The sequence below is a fragment of the Aphis gossypii genome, chromosome 2 (genome assembly GCF_020184175.1).
Source record: "Aphis gossypii isolate Hap1 chromosome 2, ASM2018417v2, whole genome shotgun sequence".
NCBI lineage: Eukaryota > Metazoa > Arthropoda > Insecta > Hemiptera > Aphididae > Aphis > Aphis gossypii.
The window spans coordinates 45870737-45884327 of NC_065531.1; positions in this window are offsets into that span (position 1 = coordinate 45870737).

Sequence of the window (13591 nt, forward strand, 5' to 3'; positions counted from 1 at the left end):
TATTTCAAAAATATCTTCATCAATTTTAGCATTTCATTAATTTTCACCGGCGCGTATATTCTGCTCTAAGTATATAATTTTATAGTCTAGCCACCTTCTGCCATTATTTGTATACAATTGCTCGAAGCTATCTAGAATCGTTTAGCATCACTTTATATCATATAGGTACAAACGTAGTATTCCACTATAGTCTATAATTCAAGTCATTGTTAGACACTAAGTATGAGCAGCAGTCTTGCTGTCAAAAGAAATAAACTGATTTAAAATTCTTATATAAATCGCAAGTCAATGGATAAATAGACTGTTCAGAATTCCTAAATAGTTTAAATTTGAACGTTTCTCGATGTCAAACTCATATTAAAATACTAATACTTTTTATGTACAAATTCCTAAGAATATAATTATATGCTCCTGTAAACAGAACTATGTGTTTAGTTAATGATAACCAAATTAATCGAGTCATTTTATAATTATTTGTTAATATTTTTTTTATTATCGTTTAAATATGTATCTCGTTTTAACGTCTATGCGATAATCGTACATTTCAAACCGTTTTTGAGCATTAGCCTGTTTTCAGTATAAATATAAATAATATATGATGTATAATATGCATAATATAATATGTATAATTTACACATGCACCAGGCACCTAGCAGTATACCCGTTGCAGCTCGTATGCAGTTAGGTAAATAATATTAATAGGATGTAATATGCATATATTATGCTATATGCACGAAAATACAAAAAAATTTATCGTCTTACGCATAATAGAGATTAATACACATATATATATATATATGAGTGCGTTCGTTCGCGGTGTATATATACGCGATATGTGTATTAGGTACACGGCGCAACAGAAGCGGCGGCGACGGTGTGTGTGCGTTTGTTAAGGAAAAGGAGGAGAGGCTGTAATGGATAATAAACGAAGGACGACCACTATATAATAGTGTTATATATATATATATGTATTATAACGCGTACGCGGCGCACTGCGGGAGGAGAGGTACGTACGCGAGTGTATTATTATTATACGGCCACGGTCGGGGCACCCAAAGTCTTCACGCGAGTACATAATATAATATACCCAACCTGCTGCACCAGGCTTTGCGTTTCACTTTCGTCGAGCCGGCCCGCGCGCGCCTGTAAGAGGCAAATTTTTTTTTTCTCCAACGGCGGAGGCGGTGACAGCAGCAGCTCCGGTCGAGGGACCGGTCTTCGGCGCCTAAATTTCTTACCCATTCGGTACACCGTTCGCATATTATAAATAGGTGCACCACGCTGCAACACACGAGATGTATAACATATATTATGATGTATATATAGTAGTTAAATGTGATATTTCTGCTCGTTTTTTTTTTTTTTTATTATTATTATCAGCTGTAGACCATCACTAGCACGCGCGACAACAATAATACATAATAAATTGTATAATATTATAACGTTTTTGGCGTTGCGTTTTAGAAAATTAGATACAGACCATGTATAATATATAATATTTTTATTTATAAACACGAAATACGCGCGTGCTGCATGTATGTTGTATAGTCGAGGTGCAAGAATGCCCGCGTACATGTAATATACGTACGTATTTATACTTACCTACACATATATATATATATGACAATACATTACGATCTATGCAATAATATACATATAGTGTGTGTACACGTCAAGCCCATTTTTGTTGTCTACGACGTTTTTGTTATAATAATAATATGTATCATACCGCGCAATATGGAACGATCAAACCGGATGCGGAATATTATAAGATATATAATGTACATTGTGCACCTGTACAGGAGGTATATATTACATATTAAACTATTCGTACTAAACGTACACTTATGTATTATGTCGTCCCGCGTTGCAATGAACTTGGCCCAGTGCAGTTACTATGTATGTGTCTGCACCGTGTGTGTGTGTGCAACGGACGGGACAAGGATGTTTTTATAGAACTCTAGACGTTATTCCTATACACGTGTAGCTGCAGGTAAGTACCTATATATGGGATATTACATTATGATAATATACCTATATAGACGTAGAATATATATATATATATACTCGCGACGTATCGTAATGTTACCTTTAGGCTTTATAATAATAATATATATATTATTATTATTATTTGTATGTTTGTATCGGTATATACCGTGTATACCGCGGACGATGGATAACTCTACACACTTATAATACATCTATGTAGTTAATATACGACGTATCGACCACGAGAAAACTGCAGTGTACTAAATATCATATACCTATACATTGTATGCACCGTGCGTGCACGACCCGCGACGAGTTATAACTTTTAATATATATATATAAGTAGGTACCTACAACACGCGCTGTTCTTTGTTGTCATAGTCGACGATTATACAACCATCGTGTTATTATAATTATTAATTGTGTGTACAATATTGTAAATGTAGCAATCAATAAAATACAACACGTCATCACATATATATATTTATATAAATAATATCTATAACAATATTCCGTTAACGTCCAAACTGAATATCAACATATAACATATACATAATATTATATATTGATATAATGTTATGTATAATATATAAATTTATGGGCGAGACTATACAGCCCGGGCCAGGTACTCGGTCGGACGATTTACATCATTTTTACGTTTAAGGCATATTAAAAATTTAATTAATAAAAAATAATCAAACATACGATTTGGCATAACGAAGTTTTGAGTTCTTATTTATAAGAGCAGGTTAAGTTAATTTTTCAAAAATTTCATGAAACGTTTAAAATAAAATTGTCCAAATTTTGATATACTGTATATTAGATAACTTTTCTATCACATTAGAATAATTTAATTCAAAAATCAACATACGCCTTCATATTATATTATACATATTATATAACTACAGTATAGCTGAATATATAAAATATTTTGTCCATGACAGTATGATATAATTTTGAAAAAATCTTATTATCTTATTTCAAATGTGTTGATAATAATTATACGAGTAGTTTACCGTTGTGTATTGACTAAATACATTATTTTTTTAAGGAAAAACTTCTCTAAATTATATACCTATGTATCAATATACATATACATAGGTGTTAATTTTACTTACATAAATAATGCAGTATAAATTTTAACACTTGTAAATCCAAAAATGTTCTGTGTTTATGAAGTTTTCAATAAATATGCATGACGAAAAATAATATTATATTACATTATAATTTACAATATAATTGGCCGGTTTGGGTACATAGGTATATACTTAGATATGATAATATAAATTTTTAAAGATACCTACTTAATAATAACTAAATTTAAAAAAAAACTTCAGTTTAATATTTAAAATCATTATTATTATAAAATATATACGCATTAGTTATACTCATTTTGGTTGCCCAGAGGCCAGGACAAATACATTTTTATAATTTAATATAATTAAGTTGTAATATTAGTCACTATTAATTTTTAAGCAATGAATCATGTATTATAAATTTATAATATAATAATTTATTATTGTATTACTACTTTAAACGATTAAAAATCAAAACTCAATAAATTATACTAATTGCCACATATTACATACATGGAGCAATAATCATATTTTTGACGAAAATTTTACGGAGTTTTAAACATGTTACGCAAAATAATATTATAAAATATGCTAATTTTGCAAAATTATTAATTTTATGTCAAAATGTATCGAAACCTAAGATGTTTTAAATCGACTTAATGTATAATACATTACAAGAAAGAATTTTAGATAAAATTGACCGTTCAGTTTACAATATTTAGAAGATAAAAATTAATGATATACAATTCGTAAACTCTTCTTCATACATTTTAAAATTTTAAAAAAAACCCAAGTACTTTAAACATTTTTAAACTCAAAATATAATCAATAATAACCATTATAATAATATGAACAGTAGTATAATATAAACATAGGTGTTATGAATCAAATAATTTAAACAAATTGGTAATTTTAATTATTTATAAAATGTATATATTTTATAGTTAGTTTATGGATTAATAAATATCATTTTAAACCGATAAGATAATATTTAATAATTAACCATTTATTATCATTTTAACGACTTAACGTTCGTGTTTTTATTTTCGTTCTTAAATTAAGAAAAATTGAACATCATTAAATGATGTATGGAAAATGAATGTCAAATTTATTAACATTATATTATTTTCTTCGTAACGTATAATTTTTTCTTTTAGATTTTTACTAATAGGAGAAAGTTTATTAATGTTTTAATAGATTATGACTTTATAATGAAATATAAAAACTTCTTAAAACGTTTAACGAAAAATGTATTTGTTTTATTTCATTAAAAATAAGTTAAATGTTAATTATCATCACTCATCAGTAATGTTCAAAACGACCGAAAACAAAATTATGAAATAATAACTGCTCGTTAAATCTGTGCTCTATTCAAATTTCCGTGAAATATAATATAGATTATATAGTTATAGCTTACTATATATATTAAATACTATACAAAAATATGTATTATTCTATTTTAATTGTCTATAAACATTATTTTATAATTTACAAACCTAAATAGGTACATTATACATTTTAATTTTTTAAGATATTTTTATCTAAATTGATATTATAATTTTACGAGTCATCTATTTTCATTATTTTTTATATTTTATAGTTAATAAATAAAATATATTACCTATTCGATTATTTATAATCTTTACCTATCTATGAATTTTGTGAAGTGCTTACCTGTTGTAGTAAATAATGAATTAATGACCAATAAATTAAATTATCTTTAATATATTTATATCTTATACTTATAACATTTAAATAATCCTATCTCTATTTTGTTTTGTGTTTGTGCTTACTATTATTGTTGAAAACGGGTATTATGCAATTATATAAATAATAAATATATAATACTACGTACATTATGCTTAAGGCATTGTTAAATAATGATACTGCTCACTGACGTATTTTTTAAAACTCGTTTGATTAGATTTAGCCCAATTCAGCTCAAAAATATGAACGTACAAGTTTAAATAAATTTTCCGCTTAAGTTATTAATCGTATTCATTAAGGTTAAATAATCCACACGGTATTTCTCAGTGATTTCTTTGAACTGTATAGTTACTCACGCCCAAAAGTAAATCGTAATCATTTGTCATAGGAACATTTAAATCTCGATAAAGGTTAAATATGGTTAGTCATAAAATCACCACTATACTCATCCTATGCCTTGCACTATTAATCACCAACGGCGTCTCAATTAAATAATCGTTGAATACAGTAGATAAATAGGTTAAAACTTACTACTCCGAGTTATAGAGGTCTAGGTCAATAGTTTTGTATGAATATCAATAACTGTAGTCAACCGAAGACTGAAATTACGATTTTCCAGTAAAAATAAAAACTAAATACCTACTACTGTAGGCTAATCTTTATTATTATAAAGATTGAAGATTTCGTACAAAATATATTACGTGTGTTATGGATCTTAGAGAAACGACAAATTTGTAACACACCCGTAACACCGCCTACCTAAAATTAAATATATAATATACATCATATATAATATATATATATCATACATTATAGCCAAATTTGTCGTAAATTTATATTTGTATACACGTTATACTTAGATCTAAATATTTCGTAATCTTTAGAAATCTTTAAAGGCAAGTACTTTTTATGTACGTATAATAGCGATACAGTTTTCACGAAAATATAAATACCTACGGTAATATGGTATTTTGTAAACTACGTATCTATATATACATTGTATGTATATTGTATACCTACAACAGTTGTGTTACAAATAATGTCAAAGCCTACTTTTTTACGCCTGTCTGTTATTACGATATACGCACGTAGGTAGTAGGTACTCATAACTCGTATAATTCGTATTATTCATTTATTTTACCAAAATATGACGATATTTTTACGAGATTAGCGAAAATCTTTACTGTAAGTGTGCTAACCCATATCATATACTACTATATCTAAGTATATACCACTTAACACTGTTTACTATTAATGTTAATTTACCGCAGAATATCTTACGGAATGATCTTATTGGAAATATATTAGCCATAGATGCAAATATATATATCTCATCGATACCGTAGAGCTACTGTTTTCACCTGTAGTCCTGTAGACAATCGGTATAATATAATATTATTATGTACTATGGAGACAACGATCAACATCACTTACTTACCTTACTATATTTATAATCTGTTATATTTTATTATTTTGAATTAAAAAAAAAAAATCATGAATATTTTTGTTTTATGTTTAATATGAGTTGGTCTTTAGCACTTTCTGAAGCAGTTAATTACTTCATAGCGTGAATCTATACAACGGAGTTATAATGACTAGCAAAATTCAAAAAATAAAACTTTAAATGAACACATCATAATATATAAAAAATACATTGCCAATGACGACAAATATACATTTAAATATTTTACATTTCAGCTACATTAGAACATTCGGCATTCCTATTACTTTTAAGTTTATCAGATGAGTTTCAAAATTGATTTATCGATAGCTTTTTTTATACCATAAACTGCAGTGGGTTGTATTAATTTGATTTTTAATTAAGTTATATTAATTAAAATTTGAATAATAACTAGTTAGGTTAGCAATAAACTTACTAGAGTTAATAACCAGACATTGTTACCTTATATTATAATCATTACATAATGATAAAACGGTGTGATATTATATCATAATAAAATACAATCTATTAATTATTAAAGTTATAACAATTTATCGGTAATAATATACAGACAATTACAAATTAGAATGTACTTTATTCGCATTTTTAGGTTTACTAATCGTATTACCAGTTAAACATGCATATACAATTTCTTTGACCTATAAGCACCTATATTAAGCACCTATATTATTGGCAACTAAATCTACTGTAATTGACTAAATATTTTTTTTAAAGTTATAATTTCAAAACTAATAACTAAAAAGTAATAATAAACATTAACGATTGAATACGTTTTACATATTATGTATAAATATTATAAACTTGTTCTTAAAAATTATCATTATTTTGAATTATTATACAACACCTTCAATATTTTTATATTAGGTATATTCTTTTTTTAAATATAAGATTTATATTTTGTATTTAAATATTTAGTTAAAACTATATATCTTTTTTTATTATTTAATAAATACACAGCTCATTAAGTGAATTCGATATTCCTCCCGTGTACGCATAGGTACACTATTTAATTGAATCCCTGAGGAAATAATATTACATTTCTAACGACCTTAAAGGTTATTTTAATTCTGGTAGTGAAAGTATATAAGTATAAATACGTTTTACTCAATTTAAGTATACTTTTATCCATTGATAAGTATTGCATATTATAGGTAGGAGTAAATATTAAATATATAAAGTAAAAGGTGAATACTTTTTTTATCGGCTTATATTCAAAACATATCATTTTGAGACATGTATAATTAAATATCATGCTATTGTTAAATTATTTAAATTATAAATGAATCTAGACTTGACAAAAATCTAAACTTATCTACTTTTAAAAACAATAATGTTTTCGAAAAATTTTAATTATTCAAGAAGTTTTTTCTTGTATTTTAAAATAGTTTTGAATTCTGCACTCTCGAAAGTCGAAATAAATGATTGATTTTTAATATAATATAATAATAATTCATTTTTACAAATATCAAAGCACCTACTGTGTTATAACTTATAAGCATTATAAGCTCCATACGTGTTTAAGTTACCTAGTAAAATATTAAGACATGATTTATGTCTATTCTAATTAATTATCAACCGATTATTTAGAGTTTTTACTGGAAACAAATTTACCAAATAAAATCACAATTATAATATTTTATTTTATTGTAAATATGAAAAACGCTATTATTTAATTAATGTGTAGCTAACATTTTAATGTTACAACTGATCAAAATTATGTCAAACCTCTATACTAGTATAAAAGTATATTATAATGTTATATTATATTTTACACTCGTAAATTGAAAAAACTTCACTTACACGTGCGTTTGTCTGATTACCAGCCGTATCCAGAATACTTAACCTAAGGCGCTTTTCGGAATACTCGTATACGTACACTTTCATTTTTTATTTTCATATTAATCATTAAAAAACGAATAGATTACCTACTCGATGTCTTGATAAATATATACTAAATGTATAGTACTAAATAGTGTCCATGAGATATTTTTTTTATAGTTGTTATTAATAACTAAACAGTATAAACAACAGCTATAGAAATATTGTAAGTACATATAGGTATTCACTATTAAGTATTAAATAATGTATACAAATAAGTTCTACAATATTATTATTGTATTTGTCTAATTTACGGTTTTATATCTAATAAAATTAATGACCACAAATTATCATTATTATTTTTAAAACTATAATAGTATCATACACAGCGTCAGTTATTGTTTTATATTTTTAAGCATTCTTTTAGATTAATGTGTTTTTACGAAACTACGCATGAGTACCGATCAAAATTTGGAATTTTATTTTCTACAATTACCGCCGCTTTGATTGCCCCAAGGAATTACCTACAGGCTACAGTTGGACCCAACCCTATATACTTATTATTCAGTAGATACCTATATAATATCCATGTCATTTTAGTGCGACTATAAATTATAATATTAATCTTTCGAACTATAGATGTATACATATACTACAGAGTTGGAAGAATCGAGAGAGATAATATTATTAATTATTATATAGGTACAACTAAGTACGAGGCCATTTTTAGGTTTATTTTTATATACCTACCCATTTATAATTATATAATTACTAATTAGTCGTATATTTGCAATATACGCGAAACAACTAATCGCTAATAATAATATTATAGGTATAGGCGGGTATAATATTATAATATTACGTATTAAAAAAAAACAAACATAGTATGGTATAGGTTCAAAACTTTTACTATCATATCATACACTATAACATAATATTGGATGCGGATATTCAATACGGTGATTTAATGATATACATTATACATATTAATATATTATACATAAATAATATGGTTTTTGAACTTGAACGCTACTTCAGCCACCTCAGGTGATCCTAATGAAAGCATACTATATTATATCTAACTCGTCTATCCGTATAAGTGTATAGGAGGTGTACACAAACTATTCGTCCTTGCTGTAATAAATACACAAATATGAATATTGTATTGGCAGCGATCAGAAGGTTTCCCTCGCACGTGCAAATTTACATCGTCTGACGAACAACAAGCATGCAAGCGCACAATAATGGACATAAACGCATAACGTACATACATTTCAGACCCAAACAAGCCAAACATACAAAATATACTCAACCTATTTGTATCATGTAATAATTTTACATTTAAGTACCTATATCAATTTTGATTTTTAAGTTTTAATTTATAGGTACCTTATAATTTTAAAATATTTAGATTTGTAAACCATTTAAAGAGTCTCTTTTATCGCTGTATGTGTGTATGCAATAGAAACTTCTCTTTTTTTTAACAATAACTTCGAGTTTTTACTATGAACTGCTAAGGAAATAGTTTTTGTCTTAAATAATCAATAGTCATATACATTTGTTTTCTCTTTAAAATTTTTGATGTTATTTTGAAAATTATACAATACAACTGTCACAAATTGTCACTTATCTGTATGGTCTACATAAACAAAAACAATGTATAGGTACTGTACTAAATATAATTAGTACTATAAAGTATGAGCATAATACTATATGATAGTGTAAATAGTAAAATTATAATACATACCTTAAACCCCTTAAACCAATTAAACCTATTTATCAACACCACGTCTATAGATACTATACTATAGTATATTAGTATCTATAGCCGTGATCACTAATCAACACCGATACATAATATTATAATGGTAATCTCAAATGTTGATCGAATAGACTTCTACACCCAGCAGCGATGGCCACTTCATCGTCAATAGGTTTACTTACTATAATTAAGATTCTAAGCTATTTAAGTTTTGTTAAATTCAAACTAATACTTATACTACAGTGTACATAATATTATGCATATTGTAAGCTAAAAGATAAGTACCTAACACATATTATGTATAATAATTACAAAATGGTATTTCCTCATATGTTTCATGGACTATATAAATATATAATACAGTTCTTATTTCTATTACACCTATGTATATTATAATATATTATAATATTATTATAACACTTGCACGCTGTTCGTATATATAGTGCGCCTATACGTCTATAGGCTACATAGCATATAGTATAAATAGTAGTTATTGTAGGTATATATTTGTACCTATAACTTCGTAACTACAATACTATATAATCAATGTAGACTACATTGTATAGAAGATAACACAGTTATGGTTTAACCGATGTCTCACCAATATAATTTTAGCAGTTATTTATTTTTATTTTTTTCAATCGTATTGCATGTACGATTGGAAAATCATTGCGGCAACTCATCGTTATAACTTACAACCAGCTATGATATTATTATGTATATATTTAATATATATTAGCATACCTACCCACATATCGATATATATGTACGTGATACGTCATAGGTATTTAATTCCGCTTTCGTTGGAAAGAAGTCACGGACACCTCTTCTTATGTTATAATATGTATGTTTAATAGGTACGTGGAAGCTGGAAGTATGTTGTGACTCCATTGCCATGAAAATATAATATGTAATTGGGTAATGGGTGTATAACGATAACGATAACGATACTACAAAATCGTGATATCGTACGTTTTTTCTCCTTTAACCGCTTTTATTTCGAGTACCGTTTGGAAAATCTAAAAATGACCTCTCTTAAGTACCAGTTCAAAAACATTACCTTTCAGAAAATATGCTACACTTGTACTTTTGAGCAAATTTAGGGGAAGAAAAAGTGTTTACAGAATAAAAAAGAAAAACATCATTGTAAAACCAATACATTCCTCGCTCCGCTCAAAACCTAAAATTTATTTAAAATTATAATGTTTATCATCCTAACAGTCACAGTGGACTATTGAATTTTTGAAAAACATAACAATTCTTTATAAATTAAAATATTTATTAGTAAACATTCACTGAAAGTTATAAAAATATACCTAACTATCCTTTTATTTTTTATTTTTTTCATAGTGTTTTTTAAGCTCGTGAAGTTCCATAATTCTCTATGCCAAATAATAATTAAAGATTTTAATTTAAACTATTATATTTTATAATACCAGTGTGCATAATGACGTTTATTTTTAACTATACTGAATATTCGGTTCATAGATCTCCAGCCCCCTTTCTGACCGTGAATCATTCTAGGTATAGGTACAGCACTGTATTGTATTATGCGCGTGTTGATTTATGATAATTTTAAAAGTGCAACAAACCAGCAACGCATGTTGACCGTCCGGTATAGTAATAATAATAATATATAAATCGAAGAACCGATACAAAAACGTACAAATTAAAAATCTAGATCTGGGTTAACACTACTAATAATACGGCACGGTGTTGCGCAACCGCCGCGCGCGCGTAAAGGCGGACGCCGGCACTCCGCCCAACAAATAACCTACATTTTACGATATGTTAACGGCGCACATTATTGTGCACGCGCTGTATATATGTACAATACCATACAGCCATTGTACTTTAACCGGCATGTATACCTATAATATTATCATATTAAACGTCGCGATTGTACGCGAGTACCTACGATTTTGTTTGCGATTGTCTACCCTAAGCGGACAGATGAGCGTCGCACCCACGCACGGGCACCTATCTTTATGACGCACACTATCTAGGTAACCTATATTATACCTATACAATACCAAATGTACACGTCCTAGTCAGAACCACCGCGGACGATATACCTGGCGAAGGATGAAGTGGAAATAGGGGGTTTCGTAATTTTTGATTTTTTCAAAATCCTTTTCTCTTTGTTTTCAACGGATTCTGTATGGTTAAACGTGTAACAATTATAGTATGGGATAAAACGCGACTAAACGCAACGCATCGTCTTCATCTCGCGATGTTATATCACCGTGACCCGTGGGTATTATGTATATAGGAACCTCCTACCTACGTACCTATATATTAAATGGTACCGCTTGAGAAGACTGACGAAATGCTTCTTCTACAGCACTACTACCTCATCGAATGATATAATTATACATTTAAATACGGTATCCGGTGATGGAAAAAACAGAAGTCGATGTATAGGACAAGAACACAAACGATATTATGAATATTGTTGACTGAAATTATATGGGTAGATAAATAGCAATGAAATAATTTTTAAAAATTATATATAATATGATTTACTCTATACGTCTCTACCCAGTGCTCGATTTGGGGGAGGACGCAGGGGGACGGAGTACCCCAACTAATTTTTCAGAAATTTAAGCGTACCTCTACTTATATTTATAAAGGGAACGTACGGAACGCTGGTACGCTGCATCATTTTGTTGCATCATAATTTTGACCATTTATTTATTTTTGATAATTTATGGAACTATTTAAATAAGTAATTAATGGATTGTTTTTTATTAAGTTACTTTTAAGTTTGTTGTTACATTTAATAAGGTATAACTATAATATACAATATAATATTTACAGTAATTTTTTTTTGTAATTGATAATTTATAAATATTTTTTATATATTTAAAGAGAGGGAATAAGGGGTGTGGGGACGTAGCCCCCACGGCTCAGTTATGATTAAAAAGTAATGGGGACGCTCTTTTTTTTAAAAGTTTACAGAGTCCCCCTACTTTAATTTTGCCAAGTCGAGCATTGTCTCTACCGACTACCATAACCACCCAACCGACTTTAATCACGGTAAGGGCAAACAATTTTTTTTTTAATTTTATACTCACTCTACGACGTATGAGTAGACACTTGTATATAATATATGAGTTATGCAAGTAGTGGTTATCATTGTTAATTTGATTTGAATTTGGTTTCAGTTTCCAGCAGCAATTCTGACTTCTAATTAACAACAAATAAGTAATAACAATACATAATTAAGTACATCGGATAAGTGGATGGCGGCGTCTTCTTCCGACGTATTAACTATGTATTGTATTACGATTTACGATGTGTATTATCGCAATAATATCGTCCTTTGAAATCGTATTATAGATAGAAAAAACCATAATCGTTCACGCTTACTTTGTATATAGGTACACTGCATTTCAGCAGCTACTGCAAATACTTCATCTGGGAGTGATAGGAACAGTCTTAGTTTAATTATGCATTATTCGGTCCTCCGCCACCGACCAACCGCCAAGGAATCGCCTAACCTTAACTATGGTATCTAGAAAATTTCAAGAAAAACCATGATGAATTTTTTTTTATATATATATTGTGTGTTGTCATATTGATATACGTGATTATGCATGTTCACACATTAGTCATCGTATTATAAATAAGATCTGCAGCGGGGTCCTTAAATCCTTTTTAAAAATATAATATAATTAATAATTATATAAGTATACCTATTTATTAATTTAAATGTTAATAGGCAATACTATGTTCTAAAAGCTAAAAACTTTAACTTTAATTTTAACTGTATAC